Consider the following 17,208-nt stretch of genomic DNA (forward strand, 5'->3'; position numbering starts at 1 on the left):
CGGTCTCGGTGGGAGGGGAACCCCCTCTAATGTAATTCTTATTCCAATGGTGGGAACCAGGGGGTCCTGTGTGGTTGAGAATTCTGATGGGCAGACCTTTTGTACTATCGAAACGGTTCCGTCTAGCAGTGGGTGCATAGTGCGATATGGGGGGAGGGGTTGGGGGAGGGGGGAGTTAGATTTTATTTGTATTGCTCTTCCATTTCCAGTGTTTTAAGCTGAAAATGTCAAAGTCAGTATAATATGATTTGATTGTGCAGATGTCTCTGGGGTACAGAGCCCTGCTATACATGTGTAACTTGACAAATAAAATCTATTTTCAACAAAAAAAAGAGAAGGAAGTTATTATCAAACTTGGTGCTGTTAATCCGAAGTTATATAGTGTTCCGATTGAGTCTAAGTAGGCGGGTAAAACCTGATCCCAGCTCACATCCACGTTACATATAGATTGGTCAGCCACATACAGAAAATGTGGCTGACCAAGGTTCGGCACTTCAATTTCAAAGTAGGCTTGTCAGTATAGGTTTGTGCACAAAGCATCCAGAGCTAGCCACACGGAGGCTCCACTGTCAGAACAGATACCAAATCTTGAGATTAAGGATGGTGCACCAAAGTTAGAAGTCCAACAAGTATGTCGTTTAATGAAAAGTCCTTTATTATTTCAATCTTTAAAAGGCCTCAGCCAACGCGTTTCGTTCCTTGCGTAACTTCATCAGGGCTTGAACATTTCTTGGGAGGTCCATACAGCAGCCAAGTCATAAGTCGCAACCTCCACGATGTGGGTAAGTCGAATTATTCGATGTTTAGATGAAAGGATATATATAACAAATGTCAGCAAGTATCAGTAAAACGGGCGTCTCCAGGGTCATGGCAGTTGAGGACCACAATAATGGTAACAGATCAGTACGTAAAACAAAACAATCACAGTCGAATTTGGGTAAGGTAGCCTACCGCGCCGTGGTAAAGCAACTTAAATAAGTAACGTGAGTAGGAGGGCATATATAACCCTGAGCAGCATGGTGGTGCGTATCCCCCGTCTACATGCGTCCCATCTGGTCTGCCGTGTATACAACTGTTATACAAAACAGAGCCACCCAATATTCCCAAAGGGACTGGGTATAAATAACAAAATACAAAATGTCCCTGTAGGAATTATTTCACCATTAATCTCTAAATTGTTAGTTAGTCACATAAGCGATCAATTATTTACCAGAAGCAAGGAAGAAACAGAATTAAGCTGTTCTTTATTATGCTGTTATAGATAATATTTTGAATAATTTTCTTTTTTCACACAAAATGTACGATATGGCAACAGAAAATACTACAACATTTTCAAAATCAATTAACAGTAGTATATGACAACTTTTGCTAATAAAATAGAAAAACCAATGCCATGTTCTGGAAATTACTTTTCAAGATACAATCATTAGAAAGTCAAATGATGATGATACATCCATAAGCAATAAGCTGTCAAGCGTCGACGTTTCGGTCCCCATTGGTTAACATAATCCATAGGACCATCATCAGGACCATACGTTGCACATATAGTCAAAGACCTCCAGCCGGAAGTCCTAAGACTTGAAACTCCAATATCCTATTGGAGATGAAGTCACAGTATCTTCACCTATATCGTCCTAAACGTCAAAATCAGACCGCCACCCAAATAGAGGAGCTTTACACGTCACTTAGTTACGTGGGGGGATCACCGTTACTGTCACTCGAATACCGCGTCCGAGGATACAACTGGACAGACGCCGGCTCAAGCCGCCCCCGGTGCGCCGCACGGGTAGGGGCCGGTTGGGGGCCCCTGGGGGCCATTTTTATTACAGGGCGTTTTGCAGCATAGCTGCAAATCGGCCCTGTAACAAAATTGGCCCCCAGGGGCCCCCAACCGGCCCTGGCAAAGAGCTCAGCTGCACCCACAACCCCCTGGGGGGGCTGGGTGAGCACTTTGCCAGGGCCTGCTTTGGTTCCCAGTCCGGCCCTGCACACCTCATCTGCATTAACCATCAGAGGGGCCTGTGGTCTATCTGAACCCGGAAGTGAGTCCCAAACAAATAGGGTCTCACCTTCTTCAGACCACAGCAAAAACATCCCTTTTAATGGCATTCCACCTCTGTTCCCTGGGTAGTAGCTTCCTTCTAAGGAAGGCTACTGGTTGATCGAGGCCCTCCTTAGTTAGCTGTTAAAGCACAGTCCCATGCAATGCTCAGAGGCATCAGTTTCCACCACAAATGCCTGCAAGTGTTCAGGCGTCTTAAGCCCGGGAACTGTGCACTTGGCCTCTTTCAGGATGTTGAATGCCACCTGGCAGGCCTCCGTCCAGCTCACCCGACGTGGATGCTTCTTCAATGTTAGATCTGCCAAAGGGGTGACGATGGTGCCGTACCCCTTGACAAAACATTGGTAAAATCCGCTGAGACCTAAAAAGCTCTCACCTCCGTCTGCGTCTTGGGAGGTGCCAATGTTAGAATGATCTCAATCTTTGTTTGTAGTGGCGCCAGCATGCCGCTACCTATTTAGTGTCCTAAGTAAACCACAGACCTCTGCCCCATGTGGCACTTAGTGGCCTTGATAGTGAGTCTGGCACACTGCAGTGCCCTCAGTACCTCCCGGAGATGGTCCAAGTGATCCTCCCAACTGTAGCTCAAATCCGCAATGTTGTCAAGGTAGATGGCACTGAAATTCTGACCCCTGCAAGAACCTGGTTGACCATCCTCTGAAAGGTGTCAGGTGAGTTCTTCAATCCAAAGGGCATAATCCGAAACTAGAAATGCCCTTCCGGTGTCGAGAAGGCTGACCTCTCCTACGCCCCCTCTGTTAAGGCAATCTGCCTGTACCCCGATGTGAGATCAAAGGTACTAAGGAACTTGGCAGCCCTTAGCCGATCAATGAGTTAATCTACTTGGGGAATGGGGTGCACGTCAGTCCGAGTGATGGAATTGAGCCCACAATAGTCCACAAAGAACTGAAGTTCAGGTGCCACGCCCGGGGTGAGCAGCCTTGGGCACCAATATCACAGGACTAGACCAAGGGCTGTTGGGGTGCCCAATTACCCCAAGGGCTAGCATCTTGGAAACCTCTTCCTGGATGCTGAGCCATGCCTTATCTGACAACCTGTAAGCCTTATGATTAATAGGTAGACTATCCACTGTATCACTGCCATGAATGCACCAGTCGGTGACCCCGGGGTGAGAGAGAACAAGGGAGCAAACTGCCCCATCAACCAGCGGTAGTCTCCCTACTGCACCTGGGTCAGACTAGGGGAGAAGCTCACCACCTCTACTGACCTATCCTGCTTAATGGAGGACTGGAGGTACGGGGGAAGTTCAGTCTCTGTTTCCCACCCCATCATCCTTGACCAACAGCATGGTCAACTCAGTCATCTCAAAATGTGGCTTGAAGCGATTCACATGCAGGACCCGCAAAGGATTCCTAGGAGTTTTCAAGTCCACCGGGTAGGTGATGTCACTCTTGCGCTCCTTCACCTCAAATAGGCGGACCACTTGTCTTGTAGAGCGCCAGGCTCCATGGGGGCCATGACCCACACTTTCTGGTCAGGCTGAAACTCAACCAGAGTGGCATTATGGTCATACGATTGTTTCATATTCTCCTGGTTAGCTTCCAGATTCTGTTCATCCAATGTTCAAAATGTATTCAACTGATGTTAAAGTTGCTGATTCATAATTCAATGAGAAAAAGGTATTCAGTAACGTGTCTCCATCATTGAAAGAGTTTTTTAAACAAATGATCACACATCCCGATGCATTTCGGGCCACGCCCTTCTTCGGGGGATTACTCTACAAAAAAATACAAATGAAACTATTCAATCACATGTCTATCTGATAACAGGCAAACAAAATGTACATGGTGCTCCTATGTAACCAAAAAAAGGAGTGACAGAGAAAAATGAACAGCCTAAAAAGAACCCTAACCCGAGTTGCAGGTCCCAAAACGTGCGGGAAGAATAAATAAAAACCGAGTGACATGTGGTTAAAATCATGCGATGTATTTAGCACGGAAAGAATGTCACAGTGTGTTAAGGGCTGTGCTCTAAAGAAAAACGAGTAAATATGCGCAAGGTAAGTGCAAAATGAGTAAGAAGGTTCACGCGTGCAATTACAAGTAATCGGTAGGTGTGAGATCGGGTGAACTAACAAAACTAAAAGGAATCGTGGGTTCCACGTGCAGTTAAATATCATGAGTTCTAGCAGCGTCCCAAGTCGGGTACTTACATACGCGTGAAGTTGCTCAAACTCCGCGGAGTTCCGCAGAGGAAATGATCAGTCGGGTAAACCGCCGATCGACTAGGTAATGGCGTGTAGGTGAAACAGAAATAAAAAGAGGACTGACGGCCTGGGAGTAAACAAACGGTGAACAAGTGAAATGTGTAAAACGTCGCCATGATGGAACAGAATACAAACAAACAAGAGTATCACAGGAATAAGAAAAGGAGATATAGAATCAAATAAGGAAATAAAACTTAAAGAGAGCAAAATCAAGAGGATGGTTTACAGATAGCATAGAAATTCCATACGGTCGTTAAGCCCATGGGGCACCATGGTGGACATAAATCGGATCCAAAAGTTCTCTCTTTTCAAGAGGGTGTTCTTATTGTTCAAAGTAACCTTGACTTGCTCCAATACTTGGAATTTCAATTGAGCCACGCTGTGTCTGTTTTCATGGAAATGGGTTGCCACACTGGATTTCAGATTTTGGGTTCGGATGTTACTTTTATGTTCGAGAATTCTTACCCGAATCTTTCTTTCAGTGTGTCCGATGTAACATTTACCACAGGGGCATTTCAACATGTATATGACATTACTGCTATTGCAGGTGGCATTTACTCGGAGTTTAATCATATGTCCTTTCATAGGATGGTTTGTCGTGTTGCCAGGAATACAATTGTTGCAGTTACTGCAATTGTAGCAGGGTTTGAGACCCATATAGGTGATGGGAGTTTCTGGTTTTCTAGGTTGACTTAAAATTTATTTCACGTTTCTGCCTCTGGTGAAAGTGAACATGGGAGGTTGGCTGAATAGGCCATGGAAGTCAGGTTCCATTGATAGAATAGGCCAGTGTTTTCGGATAATGTGTTGAAAGTGATTAGATATCTTCGAGTATTTAGAGACAACGACCATGCGGTCTGAATGTTTCTTGGGTTTAAATTTAAGAAGTTCAGTCCTGATAGGAATTCCACATTACACTATAAAAGCTTTCACTGAGCTGGCTTAAAGAACAACCTACCTTATGCTCAACTCCTCCGAGTGAAACGTATTGTTTCGAATGAACAAGAAAGCAAGAAAGAAATAACACTCACATTGGAGAGACTCAAGGCACGTGGGTATCCTACCCCTATTCTGGACCTGGCAGTTGAAAGGACTGAAAAGAGCGTCAGGACTGAACTTCTTAAATTTAAACCCAAGAAACATTCAGACCGCATGGTCGTTGTCTCTAAATACTCGAAGATATCTAATCACTTTCAACACATTATCCGAAAACACTGGCCTATTCTATCAATGGAACCTGACTTCCATGGCCTATTCAGCCAACCTCCCATGTTCGCTTTCACCAGAGGCAGAAACGTGAAAGAAATTTTAAGTCAACCTAGAAAACCAGAAACTCCCATCACCTATATGGGTCTCAAACCCTGCTACAATTGCAGTAACTGCAACAATTGTATTCCTGGCAACACGACAAACCATCCTATGAAAGGACATATGATTAAACTCCGAGTAAATGCCACCTGCAATAGCAGTAATGTCATATACATGTTGAAATGCCCCTGTGGTAAATGTTACATCGGACACACTGAAAGAAAGATTCGGGTAAGAATTCTCGAACATAAAAGTAACATCCGAACCTAAAATCTGAAATCCAGTGTGGCAACCCATTTCCATGAAAACAGACACAGCGTGGCTCAATTGAAATTCCAAGTATTGGAGCAAGTCAAGGTTACTTTGAACAATAAGAACACCCTCTTGAAAAGAGAGAACTTTTGGATCCGATTTATGTCCACCATGGTGCCCCATGGGCTTAACGACCGTATGGAATTTCTATGCTATCTGTAAACCATCCTCTTGATTTTGCTCTCTTTAAGTTTTATTTCCTTATTTGATTCTATATCTCCTTTTCTTATTCCTGTGATACTCTTGTTTGTTTGTATCCTGTTCCATCATGGCGACGTTTTACACATTTCACTTGTTCACCGTTTGTTTACTCCCAGGCCGTCAGTCCTCTTTTTATTTCTGTTTTACCTACATGCCATTACCTAGTCGATCGGCGGCTTACCCGACTGATCATTTCCTCTGCGGAACTCCGCGGAGTTTGAGCAACTTCACGCGTATGTAAGTACCCGACTTGGGACGCTGCTAGAACTCATGATATTTAACTGCACGTGGAACCCACGATTCCTTTTAGTTTTGTTAGTTCACCCGATCTCACACCTACCGATTACTTGTAATTGCACGCGTGAACCTTCTTACTCATTTTGCACTTACCTTGCGCATATTTATTTGTTTTTCTTTAGAGCACAGCCCTTAACACACTGTGACATTCTTTCCGTGCTACATACATCGCATGATTTTAACCACATGTCACTCGGTTTTTATTTATTCTTCCCGCACGTTTTGGGACCTGCAACTCGGGTTAGTGTTCTTTTTAGGCTGTTCATTTTTCTCTGTCACTCCTTTTTTTGGTTACATAGGAGCACCATGTACATTTTGTTTGCCTGTTATCAGATAGACATGTGATTGAATAGTTTCATTTGGATTTTTTTGTAGAGTAATCCCCCGAAGAAGGGCGTGGCCCGAAATGCATCGGGATGTGTGATCATTTGTTTAAAAAACTCTTTCAATGATGGAGACACGTTACTGAATACCTTTTTCTCATTGAATTATGAATCAGCAACTTTAACATCAGTTGAATAAATTTTGAACATTGGATGAACAGTTTGGTGCTTTCTGCCATTAACTTTTGACTAACCGATTGTGTTATGGAATAAGACCTGTTGGTCCCCACCGTTGTGCTCAGAGGCGCTCTCTCCCTGTTGAGAGAGCACAGTATTAGTTCCTTCGGATTTTGCACTGCCAGGCCAGACAGTGTTCACCTCTTGCAGCACACTACACCTCTTTACAACTCATCATCTTTTGATCAACCAGCTGTGCGAGTTCCTTTTCGTTTTAGCTTCCAGATTCGCCTGAGCAAGCTTCCTGAAATGGCTGTTTGGTTGCGGAAGGCCAGGACACAACTGAATACATCCTGGGCCGGCTTTCTGGGAGCTTGCTCCCAGCCCTCCCTCACCAAACTAAAAGGACCGCTCATAGGGTGCCCATACAGAAGTTCAAATGGGTTGGAGCCAACCCCCTTCTGTGGACCTCCCAGTAGCCAAACAAAATACATGGCAGGACGAAGTCCCACCTATGCTGCATTGGGTCCAAAAGACCCATAATCATGGCCTTCAGGCTACAATTGAATCTCTCAACCAACGCATTGGTTTGGAGGTTGTAGGGAGTGGAGAACTTGTAGGTTACCCCACACTCTTTCCACATGGCTTTTATGTACATGAAGTTCGTCCCTTGGTCGGAGATAACCTCCTTGGGGAAACCCATGTGGTAGAGAGCCCCAACAGTTGCTGGGCCACAGCTGGTGCTGTCACCGTCCTCAGGGGAATCGCATCTGGGTATCGGTAGGCATGGTCCACCAAGACCAGGATGAACCTGTTGCCCATGGCAGTCTTGGGATCCAGATGCTCCACAATGTCGATGCCCATCTGCTCAAAAGGGTGCCCACAACATGAAACGGATGGAGAGGGGCTTTGCACCTCCCTCCCATCTTGCAGCTTGCTTGGCAGGTTGGACAGGGCCGACAGAACGCATATGAGCCCTTCCTCATCTGAGGCCAATTGAAGTGGATGGCAGGCCTTATCAAAGGTCTTGCCCTGCTCCAAATTACCTGCCAACAACACAACATGAGCCAAACCCAACAGGATGGCTCTGAAACACTGAGGTACCACCAACACATGGGCAGATCCCAGTTCAGCAAACTTAGGCTCGCTACACAGGAGACTATTCTCCCAATAAATCCAGTGAGTTCCAGAGGTGTCACCAGCTGCCTGGGCCAGCCGTGAAAGGCCCATGAAAGTAGGACACTCTTTCTGTCCCATGCAGAACTGCTCCCCGGAGGGACCTCCGTCTTGTTACTAATTGGTCAGCTCAGGCAGGTTCCAGAGGTCACACTCATCTTCCCTTGTAGGTACCGTAGCCACCCACCAGGGTATGCCTCCTCCCGGACAGCGGAAAGCACAGTAGTAGGTTACCCGCAACCCTTGCCCTTTTTCTTTCTGGTAGGGACCTGGGCCACTATTTCATGCCCTGGGTCCTTCTGACTATCCTCCCATGCCGCCCTTGTCAGTGTGGTAAGGTATGCCCACTGAGGCAGACCCAACATCCCCAAGTGTGACCGGAGCCCCACCTCCCTCCAGGAGGCATGTTCCAGGTCGTTACCGAGCAGACAGTCCACAGGCATAGATGGGCTCACGGCTACCTTCAAGAAACTGGAGGCCCCCCCCACTCAAAGGCAATCTGTGCCACTAGACAGTGGCTCTCACTGTTGTCAGCTGCAACCACTTGGTGCACCACATTAGGAACAACCTACTCTGCAGACACCAGATGACACCTGATGGTCGCCATACTAGCCCCAGTGTCTTCCAGAGCTTGCACCCTATGCCCATTAATGGTCACACACTGCAGTACTTCCTAGTTTTATGAGGCACAACAGTTCTCTGGACCACTTCACTGTCACCCATAGACACTAGGGTTATACCAGAAGGCTCCCCACCATCAAACAGGATCAATTCCACCCCAAGAGCAACGACGCCCACCCGCAAGTGTCTGCCCAACGGTGAGGAGTAGAGCCTGCTTAGGACACTTGGGATCCCCCCGATAATGCCCTTCTTGCTGACAAGCATAACACTGGGGTGATTCCTTCCCTGCAGGCTTACCTGTAGGGGAAGTCTTCTTCTTATCACCAGGTGGTTGGGAATCCTTACCCGGAGACTTGAGAGACCTCCTTACTTTTGTTACTGTGCTCCCCTCATTTTTCTGCGGGGGACTTGGCCCACCCTTGGGCGATCGCCCCCCCCATCAAACAGGATCAATTCCACCCCAAGAGCAACGACGCCCACCCGCAAGTGTCTGCCCAACGGTGAGGAGTAGAGCCTGCTTAGGACACTTGGGATCCCCCCGATAATGCCCTTCTTGCTGACAAGCATGGGGTGATTCCTTCCCTGCAGGCTTACCTGTAGGGGAAGTCTTCTTCTTATCACCAGGTGGTTGGGAATCCTTACCCGGAGACTTTAGAGACCTCCTTACTTTTGTTACTGTGCTCCCCTCATTTTTCTGCGGGGGACTTGGCCCACCCTTGGGCGATCGCCCCCCCCCGACACCGTTTGTTGGACCCGGGTGTTAACCCAGCGACACGCCTCCTCAGCAAGCTCTCTAGGACCAGAAAGCTTCTTATCAATCAAGTGCTGGCGCAGCTGGGTAGAACAAAGGCTAAGCATGTGCTCCTGTGCAATCAAATTGTATATCCCCTTGTAGTGCACCACCTTACTGCCCTTCACCCTACGCCTTGCAAAACGAAGCATCACAATCTAACCAGGTCTGGAGAGTCAGCTTCACATTGTCCTTAAACTTTTGTCTGTACTTCTCAGGGTCAGTCCACATTTTCTGATCAAGGCCTCCTTCAGGACGGAATACTTCCCCCAGTCACCCTCTGCAAGGGCCAAAAAGTTGTCCCTCTCCTTTGATGGAATATGCTTCCACAAACTCGCCCCTCCAATCTCCCTCATTGATCCTGTGCATTTGTAAAGCTATTTCACAGACTCTAAACCACCGTCTATGTCATCCCCCACTCCATAAACAGGCGCTAGCCCCTCATGTATGTGAACTCTTTTATCTAAAAAAACAGATGAAATGCTGCCACCATCTGGGCTGGACTCAGCCCTCTTGGCTCTTACATCCAGCTCTCTCATGCTCAACTATTGATACAACATAATTTTCTTTTCCTCCATCACCACCTTGGTCACCACCTTGGCCTTCTTGCTTTCCCACCCAAGTTTGGCCAGCTACAACTTGAGCTTCTTTTCCTGCTTCCTGTCCTCCAGCTCCTCCTGGGACAGACCCCCTAGAGGAAGAACTAATGCCTGACCTGGAGGGTCCGACGCTCCCCTCCTGCAGTTCCTGCTCCTCAATATCCACTATATCACACTGCCCGGGATCCTCAACTGTACCTCTGGCCTCCAGCCAGGCCCTCAATACCTTTTGCAGCTCCTCCTTCCTACTGAGGTTTTTAAAAGAACATTTCCGGTCGCTGCAGACCCCTTTGAGCTGGATTACCGTATTGGTCTCCAACTTATCCATCTCAAACTCCCCTACTAAAAGTACCTCTGCTGTGTCTGACACCGTCTCAGAATGTAATATAGGCATTCCTTCTACTCCCAGCTTACTGTCTCAGTTCCTATTAAGAGATACATATATATATAGCTGGGATGACATGGCGGCTTGTTAGCATTAGAAGAGTCAAGAGGTCCTTGAGCCAAAAACTTGTTGATTTTGCCAATATTTGTTTTGCATACAGCAGGGTTCAAACTGGAATGGTATGGTGAGCAAAAAAAAGGATGGATTTAGGCCCAGATCTCTGTACTGGGGTGAATGTATGACATTGTTCTGCATTCTGTCCATCAACTGTTGTTTTTGCATTAATATTTGTTTCCAAGCAGCAAGTGGGCGCTCTGTGCAGGGATGAGTAGCATGACTAATTGCACAGAAAAATGACCTAAAACCAAGTTTAAATGACTGCTGCTTGTGTTTTCACTTTTTTGACCATGATTGCATGCATGTGCTGGCAGGGATCTCAGACAGGCGCTGGAGTCTCTCTAAGAAATGCGTGGATTTTTAACTTTGAAATGTTTGTGTACCTTCACTGTGTCTTTCCTGGGAGTGAAATTTTGGAACAAGCACAACACACATCAACTGTTCGCAGGTTTGGCACAGCTGTAGCACCAAGACAGCACTGCTATAGGATATTGACGAAGCCCTTCCAGTCCTAGACTCGGGCAGCTCCTGCCTCTTGACCTTCTGCAGCCTTTGATACTGTAAACGATCACACAATTCTTAATACACTAACCCAAAGAATGTGTATTGAAGGCATAATACTTATGTGGTTTGGATCTTACCTCACAGGGAGATCTCAGCTGATTAAAATTGAAAACCTTCTCTCAACTCCAAAGGCTGCAGATCATTATGTCCCTCAAAGCTCTATCCTTGCTCCAACCATATTTAATCTTTACATTGAACCACTAGGAGCCCTTTTAAAAGAGGCTAGGATCCTTTATCACCTTTATGCTGATGACATCCAACTCTACCTCAATGTGCCCTCAGCACACGACATCTAACTTCTCGCCACCACCCTCAGCTCCATCCATGAATTGATGATGTCTTCACACCTAAAACTGAATCCCTCTAAAACCGAATTCCTTCTTATCTCTACCTCAAACTCTCCACCTCGTACTTAAGAATAGATTAATAATCTGGACATTCTTAACAGTAAACATATCCATTGTTGACAGTGCTAAATACCTAGATGTCATCTTTAACAAAAGACTTAACCTTTAATACCAAATCAACACCATGGCCAAGAATGCATGTTCCTAACTGCATCTTCTCTGGGGATCCAATGTTATATTCCTGAGCAGGACCTGAAAACTCTTGTCCCATCTTTGGTACTCTCCAGACTGGAATACTGGTATTCTCTCCTTGTAGGCCTCCCTAAGACCCAGTCGTCTCCTTTAAAATCCATCTTTCACTCGGCTGCACATTTAGTCTACGGGCCAAAGCAAATGACCATATCATACCAATGCTGATAACTCTTCGCTGGCTTCATATTAAAGTTAGGACCATATACAAAAATGCTTGTATCACCCATAAAGCCATTCACACTTCCACCCCTCTCTACCCAGTAAACAAACTCAAGATATCAGGTGGCTCTAGACCTTCATGAAATGCAGAAAATCTGCTACTCGAACCTTCAAAAGGGAAAGGCTTATGCTGCAATCTTTCTCATGTAATTCGACTAGAATTTGGAACTCGCTACCTCCAAACCTACGCACGACCACCCCTTTTCAGATCTTCAAAACAGACCTTAAAACTCTTCTCTTCCAAAGACATTTTTCTCAATAATCACTTCTCGCCAAGCTCCCCACCAGGGGATGTATGACATCACAACGCATGCTTTTACTCCGCATGCCATTACAACGCAGTTTTTACAACGCAAGTCGTTACAACGACTTGCGTTGGGGGGCGCTGGATAGTGGAATAGTTTAATTTTCTATTCCAACTCCAGTCCCCGTGGATAGTAGGGAAGGTGTTGGATAGAAAATTAAACTATTCCCTATCCTACAGCGCCCTCCAGCGCAAGTCGTTGTAACGACTTGCGTTGTAATAGCTGCGTCGTAATGGTAGTGCGGAGTGAAAGTTGCGTTGTAAAGGATGTTCCCCCCACCAGGCATATATGCACTCACATTTAATGGATGGCCCGACTGTTACATGATATTCTCGAGCGTTATAACAACCTTTCCACTTTAACTCTGTAAATATGTAATGTGTATTTGTGTAACCTTAATTGCATTAACTTTTCTACATTTTTAATCTGTAATGAATATGTTGTTTGTAAATATGTCACTCTCACCATAAGTAACCATAGTAGCTATACTTATTGTCACCTACTACCCTGTTATTCTGAATTTCTCATGTAATGTTCTTCTCTCTATTGTAAAGCTTTTTGACACCTCTGGGTAATGCCCACGCTATATAAAAATGCATAAATAAACAAATGTTCCTATTACTGTGTGTGACATAATTGTCCCGATAAGTCCTTCCATTTGAAAATGTTTCAAACTTTGATCGAAATGGAAATCTTCAGGTCATTTTCTATTGAGGCGTCCACTTCAGTAGATATCCAGTGGCTTGTGTTTCTTTTAAAAAGAAACACTCTAAAGCGAAGAATTCAAGGTACCGATAAAAGAGCTTCTTACTTTCATGCTACAAGAATGGCTACTGTTTCCTCTCCTCCGCTGGACTGTGCTTGCAGCTCCATTCTGGAAGGGGGATGCACAGGCTGGCTAAAATGTTCTCATATGCCTCTTTTTGCTTAAAAAAAACATATTGAAAATAAGAGTTGCACACATTCACACAGAACTCGAGAATTGGATATGTTTGATAGCACACTAATGGATAACAGGTGAGACATAAAGTTGATCGGTAACGTGAGGACAGAAAGGATTACAGAATAGGAGATGGCATAACAGTGTAAACTGTAATGATGATAAACTTTGTTGTTCAACAAGCTATGCAGTTCGCTTGTTTCACCAGCACGCCATTCCCGAAACACAATCGGACAAAATGATTAATTAGTCCTGCGATCAGAACAATCCGCATGGCACATATTAAGGTGTGAGAAATAGTGGAATGTGTCAAATGATTTGTTGGGCATACAATGAAGACTAGATCCACTGTTTCACAAGATGTCTAGTCTGTTTTGTGGCCCCTCGCTTCCTCTCCACCTACAGTGATTTGAAGCTTTTAATTCTGAAGAGAAATTTTTCTGCCTGTATATTGTATCGCATTAAAAAATAAATGTGCTCAGAATACTTTGCCTTCATCCGGAGGCGTGCAATACTGATTTCCGGGCATGACGGATGTTAAACCTGACACCAATGGATTGGGTCTCCCCTGCATTTTTTGCTTTTGCCTCCTCTGTTATTGCTGTGTGTTGGACTCCGTTTTGCTGGTCTAGATGCTTTGGGCACTTTGCCACTGCTGCTGTGCTGTTTGCTGACTGGGGTTGGCCTGCAGTGGCTACTTGCTGCCAAGGAAAGGAGAAAAGGACTTTGCTGTTTGCTTTGTCACCTGCTTGAGGAAAAGATCTCCAAGGCTTGAAACCCCGCTTGCCTCCTGTTCTGAAGTCTCAGGGACACAAAGACTTCACCACCAGCTCCCCGAACTGCCTTGTGGGGATTTCTGACTTGCAAAGAGATGCCTGCTGTTGTTTGAGACCTCTAGAGACTGTTTTCTGATGGGAGTTGAAAAAGTAACGCAACTTCAAAGAAGTGAGATGCATCTGCACCTGTTTCTGACGCATCACCAAAGAAATCGTCGCAGCACCTGCCGCGGCTCGAGAAATTGCCTCACGCTGCATCGAGTGCACGATCTCCGAAGTCCGAGATCATTGCACCGAGTTTGATGCAAGGCCTACTGTGCGGCTGCAAGAATCCACGCATCGTCCCAGATCGTCGCATTGCATTGAGGCGCCAAGTTTGTCACATCGTTGGAGGCTGCAGCCAGAAACCGACACATCACCTCCCTATGCAGTAAGAAACCGACGCATCACCTCCTCTCCGGTAAGGAACCGATGCATCACCTCCCCTGCTCTGCAGTAGGGAACTGACGCGTTACCTCCCCTGGAGCAAGGAAGCAATGCATCACCTTCCCTGAGTGTAAGGAACCGATGCATCACCTTCCCTGAAGCCCGTTTTGTTTGTTTGCCTGACACATCCCAGGTACTTTGTTAGAAAAGTGTTGCATCTACAATTTGCTTTGAACTAAACTATTTCTACCATCTTAAAGTCATATTTTTATGACTGTATTGTGGATTTTGTCAATTGGTCTTGTTTTGGTTTAGATAAAGATAACTTTTTTTTTTACCTGGTGTGGTGTCCATTTGTAGTGTTTTCACTGTATTACTGTTTCTGTTCACAAATGCTTTACATGCTGCCTCTGAGATAAGCCTGTTTGCTCATGCCAAGCTACGAAGGGGGTGACCAGGGGTTATTTTAGAAGTGTATCCCCCTTACCCTGACTAGAAGCAAGGGTCCCTATTTGGACAAAGCTACCTGCCTCTGCCAACTGGAGACCACATTTCTAACAGAGAGGGAAGTAATAAAATATTTTGGAATAGAGAATTGCTTACACATTGTTGTGGCATTTTTTGCTGCCTCATTGTTTATTTTCTATTGTGTTATGTTACTTCTGCTTTATTTAGTTCAAGAGAGTGCCTTGGGGTGCTTGGTTTTCTTTTGCTTTGTACAGCATGTTGTACAGCATTGCCAAAAGGCACAGTCTAAACCAATGGGTCTCAAAGGCGAGACCTACTGGCTTTGCCAATACTTGTTTGATAGTTTTTCATGTTTAATCACACTTTAACTTCAATCTTCCTGTGCTGATAACTTCGGTGGGAAGAGATGGAGAGAGAGGAGAGAGGAGTAAATCACCGCTCTCTAAATGAGACAGACATCAAGGTCACAGACATCCACAACAGCTTCGACACTCAGGAGCAGACGACAGACAACGACGACATCCCCGACTCTACTCTCACGAAACTCCCCAACCTTCTGCTCTCCTGGAACAACGTCAACGACGAAGACACCATCAAAATCATGAACACCATCCACTCCAGTTCACCTTCCGACCCCTGCCCTCACCACATCTTCAACAAGGAAAGCTCCATCATCGCACCCCAACTCCGAAAGATCATCAACAGCTCCTTCAAGACCGCCACCTTCCCAGATAGCTGGAAACATGCCGAGATCAACGTCCTCCTCGAAAAACCCAAGGAGGACCCAAAGGACCTCAAGAACTTCCGACCCATCTCCCTGCTCCCGTTCCCGGCCAAAGTCATCGAGAAGACCGCCAACAGACAACTGACCCTCTTCCGGGAGGAGAACAACGTGCTGGAAACCTCCCAATCCGGCTTCTGTAGCAGCCACAGCACCGAGACCGCCCTCATAGCCACCACTGACGACATCAGGACCATACTGGACAAGGGCGAAACTGCAGCACTCATCCTCCTGGACCTCTCGGCCGCCTTTGATACCATCTCCCACCACATCCTGCGCACAAGCCTCTACGACGCAGGGATCCATGGAAAAAGCCTGGACTGGATCAACTCCATCCTCACCGGCAGAACACAGAGAGTCCGCCTCCCCATTCCGATCCAAAGCCACCACGATCACCTGCGGCGTATTCCAAGGTTCATCCCTCAGCCAGACCCTTTTCAACATCTACATGGCACCGCTCGCCAACATCATCAGAGCACACCACCTCAACATCGTCTCATACGCCGACGACACACAGCTGATCCTCTCCCTCACCAAAGACCCGACAGTCACCAAATCCAACCTCCACCAAATCCAACCTCCACGATAGAATGAAGGCCGTCACATACTGGATGAAGACCAGTCGATAAAACTGAACTAAGACAAGATGGAGGTCCTCATTCTCGGCTCTACCCCCTCCGCATGGGGGTGGAGCCCTCCTGGTGGCTCACCTCGCTGGGAGCTGCCCCGACCCCCACTAACCATGCACGCAATCTGGGGTTCATTCTGGACTCAACGCTCTCTATGACCCAGCAAGTCAATGTCGTCTCCTCCTCCTATTTCAACACCCTCTGTATGCTCCACAAAGTCTACAGATGGATCCCCACTGAAACCAGGAGAACAGTCACCCAAGCACTCGTCAGCAGCAGACTGCACTACGGCAACACCCTCTACGCAGGAACCACAACCACACTCCAGAAAAGACTCCAACGCATACAGAACACCTCTGCACGCCTCATCCTCGGACTCCCCCGCAACAGCCTCATCACCACCCACCAGAGAGATCTGCATTGGCTCCCAATCAACAAGAGGATCACCTTCAAACTCCTCACCCATGCTCACAAAGCACTCCACAACGGCGGACCAGCATTCCTCAATGAACGATTGTCCTTCTACACCCCGAACCGCCCGCTCCACTCCGCTGAGGTCACCCTTGCCACCATCCCACGCATTCGCTGAACAACCAGTGGTGGCAGATCCTTCTCCCACCTCGCCACAAAGACATGGAACACCCTCCCTGCCCATCTGCGGCAGACCCAGGACCTGCTGACCTTCAGGAGATGTCTCAAGACCTGGCTGTTCGACCAATAGCTGCCCCCGCCCCTTAGCACCTTGAGACCCTCACGAGTGAGTAGTGCGCTCTACAAATGCCTTGATTGATTGATTGATTATTAGCATGTGTAAAGGCAAAATTTGGTTTTAAAGCTGCCTTTTGCAAGACGCTTTCTACCAAACACCTCTTCCCTCCCGTTTACCAATGGTTGGTGCTTAAATAC

The 17,208-nt window shown here is 46.5% G+C and overlaps 1 protein-coding gene across 1 annotated transcript in view; it reads right to left on the bottom strand.

Moving 5' to 3' along the window:
* ESPN (espin) overlaps positions 1-17,208 on the bottom strand; it is a 926,204-nt gene that overhangs the window by 604,667 nt on the left and 304,329 nt on the right. The gene's annotated exons all lie outside the window — the stretch shown is intronic.

The sequence above is a fragment of the Lissotriton helveticus genome, chromosome 5_1 (assembly GCF_964261635.1).
Source record: "Lissotriton helveticus chromosome 5_1, aLisHel1.1, whole genome shotgun sequence".
Lineage (NCBI taxonomy): Eukaryota > Metazoa > Chordata > Amphibia > Caudata > Salamandridae > Lissotriton > Lissotriton helveticus.